Here is a 20,174-nt window from a genome sequence, read left to right as displayed (position 1 = left end):
TGAAAAGTATTTGGGGGCCGGCAAAAATGACCAATCATGTGACATGACTGCTTTGGGGGAAGTTGGGTTGTTTACTTTTCCAAGTAAAGATTCTACCCACATTTATGGGAAAACCTAATAGCTGTGTCTTTTAGAACATGTGGAGTTCTTTTCTCCACAAAAAAGGTGTGAGTCAGCGCTTTACCAACCATAATAGTTACGGGCAAGCTTTCAACGTTTCAGGAAGGCAGTCGATTTTATAATATTGATTCCAAAATTTAGATTTTTTTTCTTCCCCAAGCTATTTTAACAGTCAACAAAATTGGTCAGAGGCGCCTGCTAAGCAGCCCAGAAATATTCTTAAAGATATTTAAGAGTTTCATCTTTTGTTAAAAACAGATGCCCAAGTGAAAAAAAAGGGGAAAATAAAAGTTTGAAAAGGCCTAGCATTTGAGGCTCTTAAATTCAGGAAGGCATGTAGGAGGAGGCTTTGGGTAATAGAAGTCCCAGAGTGCATATAACCTCAGATATATCGCTGCTTCTTTCCTGAACCCAGTCTTATAGTAATATGCCCTATGTGCGTGTGTATCCCCTCAAGAGGCCAAAATCACTGTCACATTCATTACTGCCTTGAATTCTTACAGTCATCTTGCAAGCAAGGGATTGCTATTCCAAATTTATAGATGAGCAAATGGGATTATATTGGATAAGTGGTTTGCCCGTCCAACTGATTAGCAACAAATCCTAGGTAAGTATTTGTTATTTTAAAAGTATAGGGTTTTGAATGATCTCTTACTATCCCCAGTGGCTCAAAAAATATAAGGTCAGAATGTTTTATAAGTTTATTGGCATTTAAATTTTTCTAGTGCTGGCCATAGATTAAAAACTACTCTTAAGAAAAAGATGGGTGTTATTTTATTAATTGAGCAGTATTAAATCTTACTTTCCTTTTCCTTAAAGATAATATGGTACAATTAAAAAACTTCCTTTTGGGGCACCTGGGTGGCACAGTCAGTTGGGTGATGGACTCTTGGTTTAGGCTTGAGTAGTGATCTCAGGGTTGTGAAATTGAGCCCCGTGACTGGCTCCGTGCTCAGCGTGGAGTCTGCTTGAGATTCTCTCCCCATCTCCCTCTGCCCCTCCCCCTTGTGCGTGCACGCTCTCTCTCTCTAAGATAAATAAATAAAATAAAATTGCTTTTATTGATGTTGAAAGTCTGAGAGTGTTCAGTATATGAAATAGTCACTCGTGTACTTCTCTAAGGACTCAAGAAGGCATCTCTGCTGTGTGAAATCTACCGAAATTTGAAATCCTTCTATTAACTTTTACTGTTTTGGAGATTAATTTACTAAATATTTTATTTTTTTAAGATTTTATTTATTTATTTGAGAGAGAAAGAGCACAAGCAGGAGGAGTGGCAGGCAGGCAGAGGCAGGGGGAGAAGCAGATTCCTCCCTCCGCTGAGCAGGGAACCTGATGCAGGTCTCCATCCTGGGACTCTGAGATCATGATCTGAGCTGAAGGCAGACTCTTAACCACCTGGGCCACTCAGGTGCTCCTAATTCTTTTATTAATTTGAAAACTGTTGAATACTATCACATGTTGGAAGCTCTTCTGGGGGAGATTGGCTTAACGACACAAACATACAGTTGACCCTGAAATGTGTCCAAATCCAGAAGCAGTAAAAAATTAAAACCACCAGATCACTATTTAGTAGGAGTTTATTGTACACATAAGTACAATTTGCAACTGGGAGCTTCCAAACCCAAAGTCTTGTGAATTCAGTGGCATGGTATTACAGGATGGCTTATAAAGTGACAATGAGGAGGTTGTCCAACCTTACAATGACTGGTTATTACAGTGTGGGTTTCCAGGGCAGAGAATTGGCTAAAAGCAATGATCTCATACCATATTAGGAAGATGACTTCAGTTTCTTTAGTGATTTTCAGAGGCATTTACAAGAAATCCTAGGCTTCACTTAAGTTCACGATATAAGCCATATTTGCTGATGTGGCTTAAATAGTTTTGTCTGCTTGGGAGATTTTCAAGCCTGGCCTCCATTTTATTTTCTTTTAACAAAGGTGAACACTCTGGTGAGGAGACAGGCCTGTAACAAAGGCCATGTCAGTGGATGGTGCTGCCTGGGGGCGTGTAAGAAGTACATGAGCCTTGGTCACATCTACTAGGGGCTGAGCTGCTTTCCTCAGACAGAAGACAAAGTGACAGCTCCTTGTACGTATGCCATGTATTTTGTCTTGTGTACTGTGCTTGGTGCTTAAACTTTTAAGATCTGAATTAAGTCTCAACAATCTTGGGCAGTAGATATTATTTATAGGTATATTTTGAGTTGTGGGCAAAGATGATAAAGAAGTGACACACCTCACTTAGCTAGTAGGTGCTCAGAGATGAGTAGAGAAAGTAATATTCACATCCTGACCTAAAGTGCCAAAGTCAAATTTTTTTGTGTGCTTATTCATTTCTGTTGCAGAAGCAAAGATGTTCATCTCAGTTTCTACCAAACAGTGTTACTTGCATGGTTTTAATGTTTATGTATTTTACTGAGGGGGCCATGTGGCTCATTTGCATTCAGGGAAGCCCGGTGAGCCACCCACAATAATCTGAAGGGCAATCCAGTCTTTTAAGAGCCCCCCTTAGGTCCATGCCCCACAACAGCACTGAGCCTCTCACAAGACCCCAGAGCCTTCCCTTTTTCATTGCCAGCACATGTTAAATGCTGTTGAGGTGTATGTGTGGGCTTCCATAAAAGCAAGTAAAATATGCAAACTATATACTTGGACACTGCCCCTCCACCAGATTCTGGCCAAGGTTAAAAGACACAGCACAAGAGTCAAGCAGTAATAAGCATCTGTGATTACCTGAGGAGGCTCCCTATACCCCCATTCTCAGAAGGTCCTGACCTTGTCATCCTCCTGCACTCATGCATTTTACTCATGCTCCAATGGGGCAAGTAAATCCTTCAACCGGAACTGAAGGTTATACTGGGTAGAAAAGCATCCCCCCAAATTCATGTTCACCTGGAACCTCAGGATGCAAGGTTATTTGGTATGGGCTTTTATAGATGTAGTCAAATTACAGTGTGACCATATTGGATGAAGTGGCCCTAATGACTATGAGCAGAGGGAAATTTGGACGCAGACTCACAGAAAGAAGAAAGCCACGTGAAATCACAGAAACACACATGGAGAACACATGGTAGCATGGACACAGTGATTGGAGTCACACTGTCACAGGCCTAAGCATGCCAAGGATTGTTGGCAACCTCCCGAGGCTGGAAGAGGCAGGGAAGGATCCTCTCTTGGAGACTTCAGAGACAGCACAGTTCTGCTGATATCTTGACTGAGAACTTCTAGCCTCCAGACCCATGAAAGAATAGTTACCTGTTGTTGGCAGTTACCTGGGTTGTGGTACCTTGTTATGGTGGCCTAGGGAACTGACACACAGGTCTTCCGCGGTAGACTCCACGCACGTCCCAGCTCTGTCATGTGGTCCTTCACTTGACCACCCTGGTCCTGGGGCACGCTCACCATTTTGCCCCCTCCAGGCCTTGTCCTGGACATCTTCTCCATCTGGACAGAGTTTCTCTTCCCACGCACCTCTGGCTCTTCAGTGGCATTAGGGGATTGACCTGAAATTCAGGAAAAGGGCTTAAGAGTAGTGATTTCAAAATCAAAACCCTGGTTTTTGGTAGATGTGTGTCTTTTGTGGGGGGGGGGTACTTCATGCAGTTGTTGAGAGCACTTTCTAGTCCCGTTACCCATCGATAACCATGTCACCCTTCAGCACTGAGCTCTGGTACAGAGGTAACGACCTACACTGCCCTTTGATTTACTTAGTAATCAAGAAGTGACAATGCTTAATATTAGATGTTTTATCAGTTTACCTCTTTAATGTGGGGAAAGATGGTCTTAGTGGATGTTTTGATACATGTGCTTTTAAGTTTTTTTCTAAGTGTGCAGCTATTTTAGTAATCTAATGCCGTTTGGTAAACCAGCCCAAAACTCAGTGGCTGAAACCAATAACCATTTGGTTTGTGTATGATTCTGCGGTGTGGACTGGGCTCAGTTTGCCAGTTGTACTGATCTCACTTGGTGTTAATCATATGGCCCCAAGACAACTCCACTCACGTATCTGGTGCTTCTGGTGAATGGCTGTAATAGCTGGCAGCTGTCCACATAGCTTTCTGTCTCTGTATCTACCCCCACCCTTCTGCATTTCTGCAAGTGTTCAATGCTTAGCTGCTCATACCAAGTCCATCACCAGCCTGTCCACACCAGAGCTTGTGCTCTGCCTCCCGCTTCCAGCGGGAGAGGACTTTCCTAGAGTGGCACCCCCGTCCAAAGGCTTTTCACCCTGTAGTTCCCTCTGCTCTCATTCTCTCTCTCTCTCTCTCTCTCTCTCTCTCTCTCTCCCTCTCTCCCTCTCTCTGATAAATAAATAAATAAATAAATAAATAAATAAATAAATAAAATCTTAAAAAAAAAGTCATCATACCAAGCCTCCTTTGGTTCTGTTTCCTTCCCTGGTTACTGCCCCATTTCCCTGTTCCCTTTTAGAAAATATATCCTGGGGTTGGATTAGATTAATAAGTTCATTTTAAAAAAAGAAGAGGGGCAATTGAAGAGAGTTTGGAGTGCATCCAGCCACTTGGTTGTATTCTTGTCTGGTATGTATCCTTCCAATGCTTGTTTGCTGGTCTGGTAGGAAGCAGCCTAGATTTTGTGAGATGGTCTCATTGACTAAGCTAAAGTCACCGTGGCCATTCTCTGTGCTGTAATCAACCCAAATGGCTTGATTCTGCCTTCAGATACTGCCCCAGAGCTCCCCGCTGTGAGTGGGAAATTGTCCTCGAACAGTCCAGAGGTGGCATGCATCCTGTGGATTGCCTAACGGGTACGGAGTCCATCAGTTCTGTCTGCTAGACTATCAGAGAGCTGTGGGTTTGAATTGGATTATTTTGACCCAAAATAGAATTTCTTTTACCCAACTGTGTTTTGGCTATTGCACTTATTTTCCATTCAAGCTTTTCACAACGTAGAGATGTTGTCAAGGACACTGTCCATTACATCATGAAGAATCCCCTTTATATACTGGAGACGTATATATCAGGGTTCTGCTAGATTAACCCATGCTTCTCTGGAACAGTTAATTGGAAGAGCAGTTAATTTTTTTAAAAAATGTGTTTGCACTGTCAACTAGGCCACTGATTGCATCTTCCTCCTTGCACTGGTGGGTTGGGAGTACAGAGCCAATTTCAAGTGTTCAGCAACTTATGGTAGGTATTTTTGAATGACTAATCTCTCTCCCTTCTTTATCTAATGTTTTCTCTCCTGTTGTGTCACATCCCCAAACTCTTATTCTCCATTTATAATTATGTGTTCTTTTTTCTTTGTCATTTTATTCTCATAATTTCTGGTCCTGTTTCTAAGATGTGGTGTTTTATTATTTGTGTTCACTGCTCCCCAACTGTTATGTTAATGTCCCCAACTCTCTTGGATGTGCTATGAAGGCTGCTCTTCTGCAGACATGTTCTCCTCTGACTTCACTGCCTAGGAAATTTCTAACTCCTTTTCAAGTCATAGTTCAAAGATGGTAGATAACCTTTGTGAAATTTTGCAATGATTTCAGGAAGATTTATGTCATTCCTTTCCTGTGCTCTCATGTATTCATCCCTCCCCTTCCAGCCTAAACATCTGACCCAGATTTTAATGCACAACAAATATTGTCAAATGATTCACTGAGTCATCCTAGTGTTTGTTGACTGTACTTGGACATGGTCTATTTCTCACGTAGCTGGGGAATGTGAGTGTTCTTTCTTCACTAATGGCAGCTGTTGAGTCTTTTTCTGTCCCTGGTGACCCCACGGAGACTGTACCAGAGAGATCCCAGACTATGTCCACATCTATGTGGATATTATAAACAGGGCTCTGTGTTTACTCAATTAGCCAGTTACAGTTCTGCCATAATTGCTTTGTAGATGCCAAAAGTTGTTAGCCAAATTACTAAAAAAAAAAAAGTCTTTAAAAATATATCTTATTTATAATAGGAATTAATGGCAATTTTCAGTAGAATATGTCTAGATTTCTGGTTCAACAAATCACTCTTGGCCGTGTGGATGCTTTCAGTACAATAATAATTTGATAGCACTGAGTTTCCAGAGAGCTTCAACAGTTGGTTCTGATCTTCTCACACGTATAAATGCTGAAATGGTAGAATGTGTGATACTTTTAAACTAGTTATTTCCACATGGTATTGAAATATATAATTCCCAGATTATAAAACATGAGCTGAGACCATTTACACACTTCCTACATTTAGCATTTCCTTGTGTTCTCATAAAGAATTGGTTTTCAAGTGCTAGAGGAGAAGAAATCCAAGAAATTGGAAATATTTACAAAATTTGGAGGTACATATGATTTTCATTATTTTAACTATGGAAGTTTTGTTCAGAAAAATCTGTGGAAAAAAGTGCTTGGTAGTTGAAATCTTTAGTATTCACAAATTTATGCATTTATTTTATTTTATTTTTTTGCATTTATGATTTTAATATCATTTCACAGCACTTCATACTACCACGTAGATACTTGTTAGAAATTGCTTAAGAATATGTATTTCATGATCAATTTCTAGAAGAAAGGGGGGCCCCCAGATAAATGGTTTAATTTTTGAATAATGGAATTTGTTGGAATTTTTAGTTTGTGTCAAAATGCTAAAAATTTTGTGTATGAAGTGCTTCTATAAGAGTATATAAAACAGCCATGTAGAAAGCCACTATTTTATGAGTAATGTGAAGAACTCACAGAAGCATTTGATTATCTGGTAGAAAAGGAATGGAGAGAGCAGCTGGGGATCCGAGTTTACCCAAGTTTGCTGACTTCGATACAGGACAAAAGAGTCTCTAGACATTTCCTTCTTTTTTTTTAGACCTTTCCTTCTTTAATGATCTGTAGGGCTGCCTCCCTGAGTTCATTTAAAAAATTTTTTAAAAGATTTTTAAAAATTTATTTGTGAGAGATTGAGAGAGAGAGAGAGAGAGAGAGAGCGAGCTAGGGAGAGAGAACATGTGTGAGGGGAGAGGGGTAGAAGGAGAGGGAGAAGCAGACCCACCCAATGAGCGAGAAACCCAATATGGGGCTCGATCCCAGGACCCTGAGATCATGACGTGAGCCAAAGGCAGGTACTTAATCAACTGAGCCACCCAGGTACCCCCTGAGTTCATTTTTTTTATTCAAAAAATTGAGTAGACATTTCTTCAGGTTCGGGGCTGGTGCCAGCAGTTCTTGTTTAACAAAGAAAGGTGCAGAACGAGGACAGGGAGCCCCTGGGTCTGTAGCATTGTCACCTGTGATCCCAGCTGCTCAGGCCTTTCCCAAGTTGAGAGATCATCTCAGTGCACCCGTCCCTGCCTGCCATTGGCTCTTACTGGGCAGGTATCCTTCTGATGAGGCAGTTTCCTCTGAATGAAAGGAAACTGTGTCAGTGTGTGTTAAAATTTGTTCTAGTTTAAAATGTCACCTGACACACAGTAGATATTTCTCAATTTCTAGATAAATACATAAAAAAGAAGAAAATTCAGAGGAACTCTGGTTGGGAGATTCTTGGTCAAATTCATTTTGGGGGACTTATTTATGAAATCTGTTATTGATGGCTTTGTTTCCCTTTCTTTGGAGAATATAATGGAATTTAAAAAGTATACCCATTCAGGCAGTGAGACCAGGATCTGAGTGTTCCTCCTAAGACAGTAACTCATACTCAATGCAAATAATAAAGTCCTTCTGAAAGACAGAAAATGCCCTACAATTGATAGGAATATAAAAATAAAAATAAAAGCAAAATCCATGATGTTGGATGAGAATGCGTGATGTTGGCAAGATTCTGGTGAGAAGTCTGCCTTTGTCCAGAAAGTGGGTTCACTTGCTGTCTATACTTCAGCTCAGCACCTGAAGCTCACCTCGGTCCACTCCCCAAAACTAAGGCCAAACAAAAAACCAGCTATTTTATCCAAAGCTGGGCAAACATGAATAGTAATATATTCACTCTTGGGATACCAGGAGTTGTTGCATCATAATCTAATTATGACAGTGGTTTCCCTAGTCTTTGGTTGCCTCCAGCAATTATTTTACATAAAATAGCTGGTGTGTGTGCTCAAGCATTGCACTTTCTTTGTTCCTCTAAATTGTCAACACTATGTTTTGATCAACAGTAACTCCAGATGAGGTGACGACAAAAATTGGTTCTCAGAAAAGATACCTTTTCTTTAGTGGTGACATGCTTATTCACATTTTTTATGTTTATATGTCAGCAAGTTATTTTGATCTCAGTGTTTAACAATAAACAAACATGAATAAAAACTGTACATATATTCCCCAGTTGGATTTTGCTTTTATTATTATTTTTTATATTCCTGTCAATCGTAGGGCATTCTCTTTCAACAGGACTTTATTATTCTACCAAAGCTGATATGAGGTAAATTCTCCTTAAGTCAAGCATCTCGTTAAAAAATGTCCTTTGTGAGACAGAATATGAGAGACTCCTAACTCTGGGAAATGAACAAGGGGTGGTAGAAAGGGAGGTGGGCAGGGGGTGGGGGTGAGGGTGACGGGCACTGAGGGGGGCACTTGATGGGATGAGCACTGGGAGTTATGCTGTATGTTGGCAAATTGAACTCCAATAAAAAAACTGTCCTTTGAAAACTTTTATAGGCCATACAGTCTTCCAACCAATCAATGTCGTGAAGACAAGGGAAGCCCAAGGAGATGTTGTAGAGTAAGAGAGGGTGAACAGACATGAAGACACAGGGCAGCATGGGGATCCTGGATCAGAGCCTGAGCCAGGGTTTGATTTGCTTATTTTTCTTCATAAAGAACCATTTGTGGAACACTTGGCAAAATTATATAAAGGTCTGTAGTTAGATGTTAGTAACATATCAAGGTTAGTTCCTGATTTTAATCATTACACTGTGGTTGGATAAGAACACGTCCTTGTTTTTAAGGAATGCACACAAAAGTATTTATGGATAAGAGTGGCTTTATGTCCACTGTTTGTAGCTGTGGTAGGTGGATTCTAAAGGCAAGGACCATCAAGAGAACAAGAGAAAAGATGCAAATGCATGATGTTAGTATTGCTATATGATCATAGAGGAGGGATTAAGGAAATTATATACATACATTCTGCAAAATTCTATAATAATAAGTGGGGAAATTTGGCCAGAATACAAAATGACTCTCAAGAATCAGAAATTGTACCCATTATTAAGCTTTACCAGTGACTGGACAGGTACAGTAATCCTGAGACCCTGGTAAATCAAGGGGAAGCCTTGGTCACCAGTGCAATTCCCAGGTTTTGCTTGAAAGGCTCCCAGTGCGGTGTGCAGGGCATGGCTCCCACAGAGGGGGGCATTCCAATTATGAAGAGCTCCACTTTATATTCTAATAATTGCGTATTAGACGTTGTCATTTTCCAGGGGCTCATACGCCATATATTTATAAATCCTGTGGTCATCTATCACATGCGGCCTAGGCAGGCCAGGTATGGTCTGCTAAAAGCATTCTATAGATGAGGACTCTGTTACCTCTCTGCTTGTAAACCTCATGAGGAAGTCTGATGAGCATGTTTCCAAGGAGATTTGACTAGGCCATTTCTTCCTTTTTATCTTGTCTCCTCTGGGTCCTCCAGAGAGAGAATGCATTATGAAGCCCAGCCAATCCATTCCCTCCCTAGGCCTACACCATCACCTTGTCTGTCTGCAGTGTCTTGTTTCATGGCATCTGTTTAGCAACATTTTTAAATCTTTTTTTTAACCTTTTTAAATCTGAATAGTGCTTCCCTTTGAAAAATAAATGCTTGGCCATCACACTTGCAACCAATTATAGAAGTTTTGTAAAAAGGCACCCAGCCTAGGGGTGCCTGGGTGGCTCAGTCAGTTAAGCATCTGCCTTTGGCTCAGGTCATGATGCCGGGGTCCTGGGATCGAGCCCCCACTGGGGGGGCTCCCTCTCAGCAAGGATTCTGTTTCTTCCTCTCCCTCTGCCTCTCATTCCTGCTTGTGCTCTCTCTCTCTTTCTCATAAATAAATAAAATATTTCTAAAAAAAAAAAGTCATCAGGCTTAGGTAGTTTTATGTAAATAAATTCAAAACTTTAAAGGAAGAGATTGTAGATTATATATTCTAAGGTAAAGTATACATAATGGGAAGCTTTTTAGTTGTTTTGTATAACAAGAATAACCCTGATACCATAACAGAACCAATGTTGTACAAATAAAGATTACTATCTAATTTGTTAGCTCTTGTAGCATAGCTGGATACAGGGATTGATTGATGAAATAAAAAAAATCTGCCTCTGGCTCTGTCATTTCCTCTGATTTTTTCTGTATTGGCTTTATCCTAGGGCAGGCATTATATATGTATATAACATTACATGTATATACATAAAAATAATATATATAATTGTATATAATATATAACATTATATATATACACATAATGCCTGCCCTAAAATATATAGTATATGTATAATATTATATATAATATAAAATATATGGTATACTATACAATATACTACTATATTATATTATTATATAATATATATTTTATACATATATCAGTTACTTGTTGTATACTGGTTAGAGAAAACATTTATCTTGAAAACATCCATTTCAATGTTACTTTTTTTTAAAGATTTTATTTATTTATTCATGAGAGACACAGAGAGAGAGAGAGGCAGAGACACAGGCAGAGGGAGAAGCAGGCTCCATGCAAGGAGTCCGATATGGGATTCGGTCCTGGGACTCCAGGATCATGCCCTGGGCCGAAGGCAGATGCTAAGCCACCCAGGGATCCCTCAATGTTACTTTTCATGTTAATAACAAAACTTCAGTTTAAACTGTCCTTAGTGTGCTCATTATAATGGATGCACATATAATGGGCAATGCAGGAAAGGTTGACAATCACTCTGGGATCTTTTTTTTTTTTTAAGATTTTATTTATTTTTTAATGAGAGACATACAGAGAGAGAGGCAGAGACACAAGCAGAGGAAGAAGCAGGCTCCATGCAGGGAGCCCGACGTGGGACTCGGTTCCAGGTCTCCAGGATCACGCCCTGGGCTGAAGGTGGCGCTAAACCGCTGAGCCACTGGCCACCCAACCACTCTGGGATCTTGATCAGTTTCAAAAGCAGCAGCTCCCATCAAAGAAAGGGAGAAGGATAAGTTCCATGCAGGTTTGGGAAAGAACAGTCGTCCCGGATAGAGATCGATTCATATGAGAATATTAGTGTGTTTTTATCTACATTTAAATGTATGGTTTATGCCTTGATGACGTCACACACTGCCTTTTATAATGCAAAGTTCTATAAGAGGCTGTTGGTGCTCCTGGATCCGGAGCCTTTTAGAGGAGGGATGGGGCATCATTTTTATCACCCGAAATGCCTCTCAGGTAGAGGCAGCTAATCCATGTTTGCACAATGAGTGACTTAACTCATCATCAGGTTCTCCAATCTCTCCTCTCCTCTAAGCTTTGGTATTTAAGATTTCCCTCTGTTTAATTCTTATTTCGTATGGAGGAAGCATAGATAGTGGGGTCCGATAAGAGTTCTAATTAGGCCATGTTGGGTCCTGCCTATACAGAAACAGATTCTTGGAAGGAATGTTTATTTAATAAGCAAGGGAGCTCTGGTAACATAATTTAGTTAGGCTGCCTAGCAGATTAGTATCATTCTTCCTTCCAAGATGCATGTGAGTGTTTGTAGGTTTAAAAAATGTTCTAACAAAATATTTCTCATGTTTTTAATCTATCGGGTTAAAGAGTGAGGCTGCAGGGATAGCAGGTCTACCATGACGTTGACATCTGACATTGTGCTCCACCATGTTCTCATCCCATGGGTGTGACACCACCTTGGGAGCCAGCAGGAGCCCTGGTTTCCGCCACTCCAGGGAGCATGTTGGGTCCTCCATGGAGCAGTCATCCCTGTGCCTTGCTTTATCTCTGCTCGCCCTCCTCCCCCTGCTTCCTCCCAGCTCTCTCCATCTGTTCACTGCCTCCTGGTTTCCACCGACGGCTCTCTTCCTGTATCTGGCTCTGCTTCTGCCCCATGTCTTTCTCTGCCCTGCATTTATATTCCCCGAAAAAAGGTCTCAGTGGATGCCCCTTCGGATCATTTGGCCCCAAGCCCCCCTGGCAGATGCCTGCCTTTGATTTAGACACCAATCCTTGGTCTGCTCAGTTCTGGCAGGAAGACGGATTGCATGACATAAAGCATCATTTAGCAAACAACTTTCAGATTTTTTAATAACACTGCCAATTACTTGTGATTAAAGATGGGCATCCTCCGCAACCTGGCTCCAGGTGGGCTGTTCTAACTAAAGAAGGCTAGGACACAATTCTGTCTCACTTGGATTTATTAACAGGCAGACCAAGGCCAACCTACATCTGGGTTTTGTGATCTTGGTATAATCCTTTCTATGTGTCCTCAGATACAAGTGGTGAGCCCCAAAGTACCCCCTGTCAGGGTCAGACTTCTTGGGTGGGTGCAGGCAGCCATTAGTCCTTGTCAGGTGAAGAGCTCTATACCTCGAGCCCCACGGCCTGCCTATTAGATGCAACCAGATTGTAATACCTTTCTGTGCAAGGGCAGCAGAGCCTGTAAAACTTTCTTATTCAATCGCAGTTTTTTTTTTAAAAAGATTTTATTTATTCATTCATGAGAGACACACACAGGGAGAGGCAGACACACAGGCAGAGGGAGAAGCTCCATGCAGGGAGCCCGATGTGGGACTCGATCCCAGGACTCCAGGATCATGGCTTGAGGCAAAGGCAGACGCTCAACCGCTGAGCCACCCAGGCAACCCTCAATCGCAGTTTTTGAAAACTATTTCACTAAAGAAAATTTCCTAATTAGAGAAATATCTATGGCAGATTTATGTAACATTCCCTCAAAATCTTGCTACAGCCACCTCTGAAATGTAGATTTCTGATTAGCTAACTACTAGCAAAGTACCAGTAGGCTTTAGATTAAAATTAACTTCTATGCACATGCATTTACCACTTTTTATTCTGAAGTAGTCAAAAGTTTTCTATGTGTGGTGATCTGTGTGTCAGCTAAAATATCTTTAGCTGCTTCTAACATCTTTAAGAAAATGGAAGGATGGTAGGCACTTTGAGAACTTCCATTGCCCACAATCCCATCCAAGACAGAAATGAAATTAGCAAGATGTGGTTTGGTACTTAACGCAGAGTGTGGTGGAGTCTATGTATTAATAACACAGGAAAGAATGGCTTGGCATCAAGATTTCATAAATCTTCCCCTTTCTTTGTTCATGTTTTTTCCTTTGTGCATTTTGAAAATAAAAAGCTGGTTTACATGTTTTTTATCCCTAATTTTTAAAGTTCCTCAAGCATTGCAGGCACTTTTCCATCCGTTTCATAAAAAAAGTATTTTCTACATCTTTGGAAATAGTCAGTTTAGGCCAAGAGCCTCAAACTCATTTGCATCGAGAATTTTAAGATTCCTTTTCCTATCTTAATTTCGTCTCCTTTTACTTCTTATTTCCTTCTTTACCCAAAGATAATTCTGGGTAGAGATGATTGTTGTCTGATGACTTGGCAGTGTGCAAACCCTGGATTGATGGTCACGCACAAGCCTGGGTGGTGGGCCTTCCCTCTGGACTAGTAACCCCTTGGCTTTCTGTTTTTCTGCTTTCCACTTCCTTTTCTTTTGGTGCCTGTTGAACTCTTCTAGCTCACATCAACCAGAAACAAAGTCCCAAGGGACCTGTAACCCAAACGTCAGGCATAAATATTTGGAGGCATGATCCCAGAGCCAGATTTTGTGCCTCAAAGATCGCCCCGGTCTTCTTGGGCTGCTCTAACAAAATTAGCATGGACTAATGGCATATGAACAACAGACATTGATTTCTCACAATTGTGGGGCCTGGAAGTCTGAGATCAGGGTGCATGATCAAGTTCTTGTGAGGTACCTCTCCTGGGTCGCAGGCTGTCAACTTCTTTCTGTGTCCTCACATGACTGGAAGCAGGGAGGAAGTTCTCTGGGGTCCCTTTTATAAAGGGCATGATCCCGTTCAAGAGGGAACCACTCTCATGAGTTGACCTCCTGCAGAGGGCCCCACCTCCTAATTCCATCAGTTTGGAATTAAGATTCCAACATATGAGTTTGGAGAGGACATAAACGTTCAGCCTATAACAAACATGAAACAATTCTGATATGGGGGGAAAAGATGGAGGGCTGAATAATTATTCATAGAGAGACAAATATTTAAAAGGGGTGATGTTCTTAATTTAGGGACTGCTCTGTTCCCTATGTCCCAAGAGTGGCCTAGTTGCCCCTGAGGGTGCACTGGCCACACACCCATGTGCACTCCCTGCCCTTCAACAGATAGGGACACACGTAAGCAAGATCCTGAACAGATCCTGGGCACTCCTATAGCTTGTGGGGTATGGAAGCTGAAGTAAGTCTGTCCCTGGCCAAGGCGGAAAGGAACAAAACCTGTTGGGGACTTTCCTTCAGACCTTGGTAAGGATGGATTCACTTCCATTGTCTCAACTGGTTACTTCTAACAGCTGAAGTTTAGGATGCTAAAGCAATTTGGGGTTTGAATGGGGGCAAAAAGGCAGCTACTTAAAGCGAGACGGGGTAGGTAGATTTCACTAGGGCTTCTGGCCAGGAAGGAGGCAATGACGCCACCTGCCTACATTTGATCAGTTGGGTTCCAGCCAGGCAGCCAGTGTGACTCTTGCGGGGAGTATGAAGAAGAAGGTGGTATGCAAGAGGAAGAGGAACGGCCCTCTCCTGATGGGTCATAACGAAGAAAAGGCTTCAGGACTCCCTTCACCAGGGCTCTTGAGATCATTTTTATCATATTTTTCACCGGCCTTCAGTTCATAGATATAAATATAACATTTTAAAAACATCATATTCCTCACCAAAACTCTAAGGCCCCAATGGTTGTATTGATGAGTTCTTCAACTTGCAGGAAACAATTCATTTCTACTTTATAATGAATTATTCTCCCCTGCTTCATATAAAAAGTTGTGCTTTCCATTCTATAGCTGGATAAGGACAATTCAAGAGAAGACAATTACAGGCATAGTTTATTTTGAACGGGGGTGTAAAATATTTTAAGTGAGCTATAGCTAAGAAAATCCAGTAGTATATTTTTAAGAAAGATGTGATAAACAAGACTTATTCGTGAGTGTGAGGTGGTTTGCCACAGGAAACACATCAATGGAATTCATCACATGAATGAAGACTCAAGTATACGATGCAAAAGCACCTAAATTGATACAGAAAATATTCTTGGGAGCACCTGGGTGGCTCAGTGGTTGAACATCTGCCTTAATCTCAAGTTGTGATCCAAGGTCCTGGGATCGAGTCCAGCATCAGACTTCCCAGAGGGAGCCTGCTTCTCTCTTTGCCTATGTCTCTGCCTCTCTCTGTGTCTCTCATGAATAAATAAATAAAATCTCAAAAAAAAAAAGAAAAGAAAACATTCTTGGTAAATTCAACACACATAGTGAAAATTGCTAACAAACTAGAAACAGAAAGGAACTTCTTCAACTTATTAGAGTTATATACTCTGACCGTGACAGCATACCCTACCCTTACTTGGGACATTTTGATATTTCCTCTAAAATTGTGAACAAGATGAAGATGCACATCATCACTATTATTGAACATTTGTACTTAAGCTGCTGACCAATGGTACAAAGAAAGAAAAAGAAGCAAGAATTGGAAGGAAATACAAACTGTTGTTACTTGCAGATGACATAATCATCTATCCAAAAAATTCCAACTATTAGCACTAGTAAGAGAATTCACCAACATTTTGAGATACAGAACTTATGAAATGTTAGCATCTTTGATAATGACAATGCTACCTGGAAAATATAACACAAATACTATTCAATATAGTTGTGAGAAACTAGAAAGTAGATAGGAATTAATCTTCAATGCACAGAAGCACTCTATAGCTTGTAGGGTATGAAACTATGAGATGTCACCCACAGGGATACCTGTTAGATCAGCAAAACTAAAGATACGATGAACAGTGTCAAGTTTGCTGGAATGGGAATATAGGAAATACATATGGAGACAAGTGCAACCATTTTGAAGAGTGACCTGGCAATATTAGTCAAATTATTATATGTTTGTTATATTCTCACATGGGTTCACCATGGGACACATATGAGGATGTTTGTTGTGGTGTATTTTTGTGGGAGGGATTTGGAATTTGGATAAATGTGGTAGATGTAAACCTGGTGTAGAAGCCAGTAGTTAGGAGCAAAATGAATAGATCTTTAAACATTGTGGTCAGTGAATAAGAAAAGAAACAAAATACGAGCTATAGCACAATATCACACATGTAAATTAAATTATGTGCACATGTGCATGCATATACACACATATCTCAAATGATTCTCATTTCATGAGAAGACATTACAAGCAAAAGAATATTATGGGACCTGCTAAAAATATTTACAACTGATACAAATTCATACAAAAATCCAGGAATAAGATACACATTTCCCTTTCTTCTGTAACCGAACTCTGCCTGTTGTTCAACTGTTTTCTAACTGGCAGATTGTGATACAGAATATTAATTTCTTGACAAATCACTAATTAATTTCCTATTGCTTTGTTGATTTGCTAGAACTGATTGATGCACTCCTTCTTGTCAACATGGACATCTCTGGTTGGACGGTTTTCCTGTCTGAGCAATGATTTGATGTGGGAACTGCTTCAAACTCTTTTAAGGACTAGAAGGAAAGGGATATGGGGAATGGAGAGGAACAGGAAAAATTATGAAACTCATACATAAGTAGGTAAATGAAACAAGAAAAGAGCTTTGTATAGGTAGTGCCAAGAATTTAGGAGTGTGATCATCTCAAGTTTTTATAGTTGATGTCCCAAGCAGAAAGTTTAAGAAAATGTTGACCATAACTCATAGGTATTTAACTAAAAGAAATGCCAACCTTCTCCACACACAGACTTTATAGGAATGTTCATCACAGTTTTTCCTAAAATGGCCAAAACCTAGAAAAAAAAAAACAAATGTTAACAGGTAAATGGATATAAAATTGTGGTTTCTATAGAGTGGAAAGCTTTGTAGTAATAAAAAATGACTGACATATGCAACATTGATGAATCTCAAAGAAAAATTTACCCTAACTGAAAACCAGACACGAAATTGCATTGTGAATGATTCCATCTGGATGAAATTCCAGAAGGGAAATCTAACCTATAGTGGTCTGAAGCACATCTATGGTTGCCTGGTTGCAGGTAATGAGGCCATGTAGCACTGTGACAACCTGGGTGATGGAAATGTTGATCATGGTCGCAGCCCCACAGGTGTAGAGACCAAATGCCACCAATGTCAGATTAGAAATACTCCTCACGTAGTCATCTGTCATAATTCACGCAGATCCTGAGATGTTGGGAAATGTAGAAGCATGAAGAAAAATTTCAGACTGTGATTTCCTGTGTCAATCTCTGATTTAATGATATTTTAAAGTGTTAATTATATTTAATAATGCAATTACATGGCAAGAATACCTCCTTCATGTTTCAGACAATCCCAGGACTCATGCATGTCAGAGATTGAGGTGCCAACTTGGCAGCATTTTCCAGGAAACTAATAACCGAGGGTATCTGTATCAGATTGCATTGACATTGAAGATAAAAATCTATTCCTTTTAACTGCATCAACATCTTTAAGTATTTGAGGTCAGCCCTTATGTCTCCTGATTTCTTCTTGAAGCTGAGCATCACCAGTAACTATAGTCTTCCCCAATAACCAATGATTTTGTTATTAACCACCCACCCTCCAGAAATCCAGTTGCTCACAGCTGGATTTACATCAGGTTTGCCAAAGTCCTTCTGAAAGCATGCCTGCAGATCCTTCCACAGTGCTGGGTGGGATAGTCACATCAGGATTAACATCCCCCTTTCTTTTAGAACCTCTTTTAAATATTTTATTTATTTATTTGAGGAGGGAGAGGAACTGAAACAGACTCCCCACTGAGAGTGGAGCCCCCTGTGGGGTTGGATCCCATGACCGTGAGATCATGACCTGAGCCAAAACCAAGAGTCACTTAACCGACTGAGCCATCCAGGTGTCCCTGTCCCCTTTTAAAAAATATTTTATTTATTTATCAAACCTCTTTTAGTGTAGCTCAAGAGTACACTCACTTGAGGTTTTGGTCAGTGAATTATGCCACACATCCCCATGGAAGTTTAGAATTTCTGAATCCTGAAATCCTATTGCCTAAAATCCTATTTGCCTGTTGCCAAATGATGCTATTCTGGTACACAATTCAAATGTGGGACTTGATGTGATACTTATTAAGTTTCACTGTTTGGAATTTAGACTAATATTTCAGACTGCTGAGGTTTTTACTTTACTTGGTTTTTAAGCTCACCTTAGCGTTTACCATCCATGAGAACTTTCCACCTTGAATGAATGTGACAAAAGGACCGTTTGCTTTCCGGATTTGTTTCTAAGATTGTCTGGAGTCTCTCTGGCACTCAACGGGAGACCCCTTCCACGTGGTGCCATTCTGCCCACCAGCACAGTGAACTCGTGATGGAGCCACCTGTCTTCCCCCGTCATCCCGCCTACATGGAAATGCTTTCCATTGAGAAATGAGAACAGTGCATTAAAAATAACACATGTACTAAGAGGTGAATTTCATGACCCTTAGTGTGATTTTCGTAATACGTTAATGTACTTTGCTTTCCATAGAAGTGTGTGTCTGAGATTGTAATGGGGATTAATGAGAAAATGTGATTCCGTGTAAGCTTTCACTCACATCTGACAAAACTTCCACTTTTCCCGACAAATTCATGTGAAGATGTACAAACAAGATTTGGGGTAAGAGGAGCAGCTGGAAACCGTAGATGTCCAGTTTCTGGGGCCCAAGGGTGAGCAGGAGAAGCCAGAAACAGGTGCATCGGGCTGAGTTTGAGATGAGGGGAAGGGAGGTTGGTTTGCTGCTCTGAACTCTAAAACTTAATCAATGTTGTTCACATTAATGCTGGAGACAACGTAGGAGACAATGAGGAAGTGTGAGCGGATCACGGTTGGCACTTTATTTGAGGGAATGTAGCAGAAGGAAGAGAGGCTGGTTAAAGCCAGAGCCTTTAAAGGAATGAAGAGGCTGAGGGTGCAGGAAAAGAGCTTCTATGGGTAGCTTATAATTATGTAGGGAAGAGAAGACGGGAAAAGTCAGGGGATATATTGATTTTACTACCTATCGAAGACTTGGTCAGTAAATACCTATAAAATTCCAAGAGCAGAGTGAGAATGAGGGAAAACCAGGGCAGTTGATGGAGGGGTGGAGTGGTGGAGACTTGCCACCCAGAGCAGGGGCAAGACAAGAAGCGCTGGGGACACATGGGCTGGTCAGTGATGTGGCTTTCCATGGGCCAGTCTCCCCATACCTTACCCTGTTTATGTATTTACGGCCTTAGACACTCATAGTCTATAATTAAATTAGATTGCCAACACAGCAATCTGAAATTTCAGATTAAGGTAAATGCTAGTGGAGAATTATTTTCTATTCAGATCATGAATTGTGCTAGTTTTACTTTTTCCACCCAATGATACTCTGTAAACTATCATGAGTTTCGCTGTGTGATTTTTCTGTTTCATTTATTTGCACACCAAAGTAATAAAGAGATGTACTGTTTAATAAGCCTAACCAAGCTACTATTGGTCTTCACACATACCTAAGAACAAAAGAAAAGTTTGCAGACCTTAGCATGCAGGTACAGAGAAGTGAGAAGTCGTTTGTCATACCTGTGGTCTACTTCCCTGCCCTGCTTGACAGATCCTCTTTGCAAGAATCCATCCACCTTTCTGTTGGAAAATGTAAAACCCTGAACAAGTGGGTTCAAACATCCAAAAAAATTAACACTATCTTGAGAAAGAAAGGTATAATGAAAGGTGTCATTAGCTGTAACAATTCACATTTAATTCCTATATTTTTTTTATTGACATAGTCACAGGCTAAGAATAACATGACCAAAGAGTCTAGGAAAGCCACTCATTTCCTTGTTGAAAAAAAGCGTAGAAGAGGAATTTGAATACTGAGAAGCAAAAGTTAGCTGATAACACGAAATGGAAAAGACAGAAACATGTGGGAGGCAGGCTAAGTGCGAGCG

Source organism: Nyctereutes procyonoides, unplaced genomic scaffold, assembly GCF_905146905.1.
Source record: "Nyctereutes procyonoides isolate TBG_1078 unplaced genomic scaffold, NYPRO_anot_genome, whole genome shotgun sequence".
Lineage (NCBI taxonomy): Eukaryota > Metazoa > Chordata > Mammalia > Carnivora > Canidae > Nyctereutes > Nyctereutes procyonoides.
The sequence above is the reverse complement of the archived record's forward strand: the minus strand, read 5'-3'. Positions refer to the sequence as shown.